Below are 7,840 nucleotides of genomic sequence, written 5' to 3' on the forward strand. Positions count from 1 at the left end.
TACAAACAAGCTAACAAGGGGGAAGTACAAATATGGGCATGACTAAACCAATGCAGACAAAACCAGAAGGGGGAGACAAGGACTAAACCATATGAATGAGAAACAGAGGGGAAAAACACTGGGAAAACAGAACAGACAAAATCCTGACATTACTACTAATAACATCCATAGGGAGGGTGGGCGCCCTGGAGGCCATGGCCGGGTTAACAGTTCAGGAGGCCATGGCGGATCTGGGGGCTCAGGAGGCCATGGCCGAGTAAACAGTCCAGGTGGCCATGGCGGATCTGGGGGCTCAGGACAACCCCAGCGGAGTCAGGGAGGCTGGGCAGAATCAGCGGAGACTCTGGACAGCTGCAGCGGAGACTCTGGATGGCTGGACGGAACCAGTGGAGACAGAATAGGTGCTGAGAACTTCAGAGGGAGCACCATGTCCATCAGGTTCATAATCTCCATCTTGGCTGGAGACTCAGGCTTGACGGCCATCTTGGCCGGGGACTCAGGAAAGGCGGCCATCTTGCGTGCAGACTCTGGCGTGGGAGCTATCTTGTGAGCTGGCGTGGCGGCCATTTTGTGAGCTGACGCTGGCGTGTCGGCCATCTTGTGAGCTGACGTGGCGGCCTGAGATACTGGGCTGAGAACCATCGTGGGGCTTAGGAGGACTTGGGGACACGTGGGAGGCAAGGAGGGAGTGAGGTCGCTGGAGTGATATGCGGAGAGCTCTGGCTGTTGGTGAGATGGGGCGACTGCTGCATGTTTCCAGATGTGAGGAGGATTACCATCCTCCACCATGACTTGGAACGAGGAACCACATAAGTCAAGAACAAAATTTACAAAATCTGCAATGGGACGGTAGCAATCACTTGGAGTAATCAATTGGAACAAATAATCATATTTTAGTCCCATCTGGAAACATGCATTGATCGTCTTGTCGCTCCATCTCACCAGATGGTAAATGCTCAAAAACTCCTCCACATACTCCTCCAGCGAACGCTCACCTTGCTGCAGGTTCAGGAGGAGGTCCTCAGCCCAGGTCATGTTGATTTGGTCCGTCGTTCTGTCACACTTGAGCAGGATGAGGAGTGTAATGAAGGAGCAGGAATCCGGAGTAAAATGAAAACACTAATATCTATTAATAAACAAACGATGAACATAGAGAAACTGAAAACCATGTAACTTCAGCGACGGACAAAGGGGAGTGAGGAGACACAGACTTAAATGCACTGAACACAGGGCGTGGTTACAAACAAGCTAACGAGGGGGAAGTACAAATATGGGCATGACTAAACCAATACAGACAAAACCAGAAGGGGGAGACAAGGTCTACACCATATGAATGAGAAACAGAGGGGAAAAACACTGGGAAAACAAAAGAGACAAAATCCTGACAGCTACATTTTACAACTCATCACTTTTAGAACATACTTCAAACACTTCCCATTCATTCTCATTTGCACAGCATTTTTTCTGTTGCCAAATTACACAGTTTGGTCATACACTGTTCACACAGTGTGTTAAACTTTTCACTCTTTGCACTTTCAGCCACTACAATGTCAGTCAGTCACACATTAAGAACCAATCAGCTCTTTGTCTTGATTTCATCATGTGGTCCACTTCTTTTTGTACAGCTTATAGCCTTATATCACTTTTACCTTCATAGTGTCATGACTGTATGCAACACAGAGATAAGAATTAAATGAAAGTTCTTTAATAAAATCCACAAAGGGTAATCCACACAGGTTATCAGGGGAACATATATCCAATACAATATAAAGACATTTAAGACAAACAGAAACAAAGAAAGGTGAAAAATAAGTCCGTAAACTTGATATAACTCCCCTTTCCCAGAGGGTACATCTCACGCAGTAACATAATCAACTGGGGAGGGGGATTGGCCCCCTGGAGGCTGCTGACTGAGGGAGAAATTTAAGGTCTCTAGGGCGAATCAAGGAGCTCGAAGAACCATGGCAGATCAGTGAGCCTCGGGAGCCATGACAGATCAGGGTACTCAAGGGGCCATGACAGATCCGGGTGCTGCCCGGGGGGCCATGGTGGATCAGGGTGCTGCTTGGGGGGCCAGGGTGGATCAGGGTGCTGCTTGGGGGGGCAGGGTGGATCAGGGTGCTGCTTGGGGGGCCATGGTGGATAAGGGTGCTGCTTGGGGGGCCATGGTGGACCGGGGAGCCATGGTGCATCAGGGAGCTGTACAGACTGTTCGGGGGTCCATTGTTGAATTACAAAAGCTCGGGAAGCCTTGGCGGAGCAAACCGTTTAGGAAGACATGGTGGATCATGAAACTTGGAAAGCCATGGCGGAGCAGCCTATATGGCCTTGGCCTCAGCACTCAGCCCGGACCTTACCACTTACCAAACTGACATTCAATTTACCTTTAAATATAATGATTATACTTATTCACTTATTGTATAACTAAATCACAACTATGGATGCTTAATATCTCACATGTGACATCCAATGTGCCTCTTGTCATAAGGCCAGTTCTATAAACAGTAATGTATCTCCATCACCTGTGAGTGTTCTGAAACAGAAGAGCTTACTACCCAAAGCCGGAGTTTACTGACAAGCAGCACAAAAGACGCTCTGCGTAGTAAGCACTGCTCTATGCTCTATCTGAACACGTACAGGTGATGGAGATACACTACTGATTACACAGCCAGCTTTACTGACAAGATGCACATTAAATATCACATGTGATATTCTGCAGCCCTAATCACAACAGCTACCATGTTGAAAAATCTTGGCAAAAACTGATCAAGCAAGTTCTTTACAAACATGACTAAATATACTTTCATAACAATTAGATGCTTTCTGTTAATTTAATTCATATTTTGTCATGTATTAAACACATTTATAAACCATATCACAAACTTTTGACCGGTAGTGTGTTTATTGTAGTCTTTTTTTGTAACTGATCAATTAAAATACTTTATATGCTTTAATATGCTTTTGTTCTACAGGTGTTTTTTCTCGATAAACCCAGAAAAAGGAACCAAAGTAGGGAATAAAAACTCCAAGCTTCGTCTCAACGTGAACCCTCGAGTCCTCACCCTGATCGGAGTGGAAAAATTGGCCTGGAGTCTTTCATCAGAATATCCAGTATCCATGGACAATGACATTTGTTGCCCATTTCAGTTTCCTCCTCAGGATTTTCAATCGACATGACAGCCTCAAATACACTAGCAAAGTCTAATAAATGGTAAATGGTGACCTGGTAAATGTTGTTAACCTCTGGAGTGATGTAGTTGTCCACTGCCTGCTTCTAATCTAGTGTGTCTTCTGCAATTTTTAATACACATGTGGCTATAAACTTTTTTATTTACACGCAGTGTGTTTGCTTTGGTGTGAAAGGCATGGCACATGCACTTGGAAAATTCCACAAAAATAAATAACTAAATTGACACACACAAACACATGCACAACACCATCTCCCAGCAGACATCTGTGAATATATTTTATTGTCTGGGTGGGGTAGTGCGTGTTTGTGTTGATGGTTGGGATTTAGTTGGTGATATGATTGAGCTTGATGTTTGAGATTCAGTGAGTGCTAGTGTAGATGTTTGAGGGGCTGATGTGGATGAAGTGATGGATGTAGATTGTGTAGTTGGCCAAAAAAATCTAGCACAGAGATCTTCAACCCTGCTCCTGGGGACGCACTTGAAGTTTGAACTTGAGTTGATGTGTGTTACTATTGCTACATTGCTATTGTGAATCGTGATGTTGACAGGTGGTAGTGCTAAAACTAATACACTGATGGAGTATATTAAGTGTCTAATATAGATTGAAGTCATTTTTGATTTTTAATAGTGATATTGCCATAGTTGTACATGGTGATTCAGGAGGATTTGTTGTAGGTGTTGCATGTGTGACAGTGAACTTGGGAAGCATACAGTGGCATATTGGGTAATTTGTGCTGTCGTGGACAGATGTGGTGAATGTGTATTGTTGTTTTGATGTTGTCTGCTGTGGGGCTCTGGGAGGTGCTGTGATCTATAGGAGACGTGGCACTTCATGTGGACTTACAACTGTATAAATATTGTTATTGCTTATATAAATTATGTATATGTATTGCCAAATGGCCGGGTTGCAAAAACACCATAAAATACAGAACTAAAAAAGCACAATGGTTTAAAATAAGCCTGTTCTTTATGATAAATATAGTATGATGGAGTTTTTTTATTCAATGGACAGATGATATGACATTTCGGTTTATTTGGCTCCATATGAAGAGGGATAAGGGCTTCACAAGAAAGTGTTTGAAGTGTTGAGTGTGTTATGTGCTTTTGGTAATGTAAGGTATTGAACAATGTTTATGTGTATGTATTTTTTGTCTGTTTGGGAAATTATCAAAGGATAACTGTTGCCCAAATGCAACCTGCAACCTCGACACCTCTTAACTGTCACACCCCCGGACTTTCTTATTGGTTTTTCCCATTTTCCCCCGCAGTTCTGAGTGTTTTTGGTTTCTCCCTTATTGTCTGCACCTGTGTTTGTAATTAGTCTGTCTATTTAAGGTGTGTGTTTTCCCAGTACTCTTGTCGGTCTTTAATGTTATATGGATGTTTTCCCCTGGTGTTCCTGTGTCTGCCTGTATTCCGTTGGAGTTATTAAATATACGTCTTTTATTTACGTCGTTGTTCGTGTGTTCCTGCCTGCATCGTGACAGAAAGACTGACCTATACAGTTTATTTTCTTGGCGTGTTCACCTCCGTTTTGTTTCCCGTTCGTTTTTCCCAGTCTTTTTGTTTCCGTAGTGTTTTCCCCATGGAGTCCTTCCTCCGTCCAGAATTCATCCTCCTCCGGCTGAAGCAGGGGGATTTACCGCTCGAGGGTTACACTTTGATGTTCCAGCTCGTAGCTCATACCACCAGCTACCCGGACAACGCGCTCTGTATGTTCTATGATGCAAGCCTCAACGCATCATGCAGAGCGCCGTCGTCCGAGGACGGCCCTCGAGCGGACTTCGCCGCATTTGTGGAGTGGACACTGGCGAGAAACAAACCCTCGTTTCCCACCCGTTTCCAGGAGAACCTTGTCAGTGCCACTCCAGACCCAGAGCCCAGCCAGCCACCCCGACCTGCGGATTATGAGCCCATCGTAGACGGGAAGACCGAGCCCGGAGCGACAGAGTTATGGGGCGCCGATGGGGTCAAAACTTCCGACCAGGTGCGAGAGCCGGCTACTACATCAGCGACGGTGGAGTGCTTCATGGAGCAAGAGAGGGCTGTAGAGAGCGCCGTCCACTGCACCGCCACTGGGGGTGAGCAAGAGCACAACTCTGGGGACTTAATTGACTGTTTCACGGAAATACCCATCTGCCTGGATTTCCCACCCACCCACCCTCCCTCTTCTGCCTAAGCCTGAATCTCCGCTGGTTCTGCCCAGCCATCCAGAGTCACCGCTGGTTCCGCCCAGCCTTCATGAATCCCCGCTGTCATCTGTCAGTCCCCTTGCTCACCCTCAGCCCACCATCTGTGCGGTGGGTTCGCCGCGGGTCTGCCAGTCTCCATCGGTGTCATGGCTGGAGGATCCCTCACCATCGCCTCCAGCCTCAGAGTCCTGGACTCCACCCCGGCTCTCTGCTCCCTCGTCTCCGCCGTCGCCCGTCGGTCCACCAGCTCCACCGGGCTCCATCGTCCCTCCGGCTCCGCCCTGGTCAGTCGTCGCCCCACCTTCGCCTCTGGACTATACTCCTCCGGCTGTGCCTCGTCGCTCCGTCCCACCGGCTCAGTGGACCTCCTCCCTCCCGCGGGCACAGCCTTGGCCCTCTGTCGCTCCGGCTCCGCCGCGGACCTCCGGATCTCCATCTCCGCCTTGGTCGCCAGAGCCTTGGGTTCCACCTTGGCCCTCCGGATCCGCGGTGTCACCCAAGATCTTCGGCTTTCCGTCTCCGTATCGGGCTCTCCCACCACCTGCTCCGCCTCCGTCGGTCGGCCCCATGGAGTCGTCAGCCTCTCCTCCACCATGGCTCCTCCCTCCATCGGCTCCACCTTGGAACTCCATCATGGCTGAGTTCTGGGTCCCACCTGGCTCCTCCTGCTCCAGCCCCTTCCTGTCACCTCCTTGGCTCCTCCCTCCGTCACCACCCTGGACTCCATCTTGTGTCCTCCTCCCGGGAGTCCGTCCTCCACCTAAGCCCCCTCCTAAGACTTTGTACTGTTTCCTTTTGTCTGTTTGTCGGCACGAGGACGTGCCTTCCGGGAGGGGGAGGTAATGTCACACCCCCGGACTTTCTTATTGGTTTTTCCCATTTTCCCCCGCAGTTCTGAGTGTTTTTGGTTTCTCCCTTATTGTCTGCACCTGTGTTTGTAATTAGTCTGTCTATTTAAGGTGTGTGTTTTCCCAGTACTCTTGTCGGTCTTTAATGTTATATGGATGTTTTCCCCTGGTGTTCCTGTGTCTGCCTGTATTCCGTTGGATTTATTAAATATACGTCTTTTATTTACGTCGTTGTTCGTGTGTTCCTGCCTGCATCGTGACATTAACTGGCAAGACGGCTGCGCGCGGAGACTCAAACAGTGAAAGTGAGTTGTTCAAAAATGTTCTTTATAGTAAAATCTGTGTACACGAACAATGTTCTCAATGCTGGTGTTCATGTGTAGAGACTCAGGTGATACTTAGAGCAAAGTTTCATGGTGTGTTGAGCCTTCTTAGTGTTGTAAAAATATCGATTTTGATTAGCTCAAAACTATGCCCCTAGTTCTACCATTCACCGGCCACTGACCACAAAACTAAATCACGGTCAATCTCAAAAACGGCTTGTTTGTCGTAATTATGCTTTTAGCTATAAGTTTGTCTCATTTACAGTAAAACAAACAGCCCAGGTTGCATTTTGGCAACAGTTACCCTTTAAGGATATGGCTCTGCAAGACCAACTCAATCCCCAGGAAGCAAAACAATTCAGATGTGAAAGGGGAAGAGCAGCTAAAGCCATTCTTTTATATATGTGCGTATTTATTTATTTTATTTTTTTTTTACTTTACAAAATCATGCTTAATTATTTCTTCCAGGTAAAAGTATAAGCACAAATATTATAGTACTTCAATATTTAATTTTAACACAGTTATGCTATAGATTGTTCATTTCAACATTGCTATAGTTTCACTGTCAATACTGTAGTAAAACCGTAGTTCTTTTGTAGTTACTATTGTCTTACTACATAAACATGACTTAACTACAATTACTGTAGAAAACCAAGGTTTATTTTGGAGTTACTACGGTTTTAGCACAAAACTATAGTTTTACTATGGTTACTATGAAAAAACATTGTTAATTTTTATAAGGGAGTGATCAAATATATAGCTGGCTTTTCTCCAGAGTGAACTCTCATGTGGCTGTTCAGGTTTACTTTACGGTTGAAGTTTCTTCCACATTGCTGGCAGGTGAAAGGCTTCTCTCCAGTGTGAATTCTAATGTGGTCTCGAAGGTTTCTCTCCGGTGTGAACTCTCATGTGGACTCCAAGCTGTCCCGGTTGAGTGAAACTCTTTCCACACTGTGGGTGTTTCCACACTGTCCTGTGGGTGTCGCTGTTTCGCTGTTTCCCTGCTTCCAGTCTGCCTTGCTGCAGAGTGGTCTGTTTGTTTGTAGCTCTCTGCAGCTTCGTTTTTCTACTGGATTTTCTACTGGATTCTCTATCTTATTGTTAATTCTGCCGTTTTAAATTGATAGATATAGCTTAACTTAATATCTGGTCTTATCCATCAAACTAATCTGACTAATTTGATTGTTCGCCTTACTCTATAATCACGAGTGCAGCGCGTTAGCATTCCATAGCCAGTTAATTTGCCGCTCGCACTCCATTCACGCTTTTAATTCTTGTTTACTATT

Source organism: Garra rufa, chromosome 7 (assembly GCF_049309525.1).
Source record: "Garra rufa chromosome 7, GarRuf1.0, whole genome shotgun sequence".
Classification (NCBI taxonomy): domain Eukaryota; kingdom Metazoa; phylum Chordata; class Actinopteri; order Cypriniformes; family Cyprinidae; genus Garra; species Garra rufa.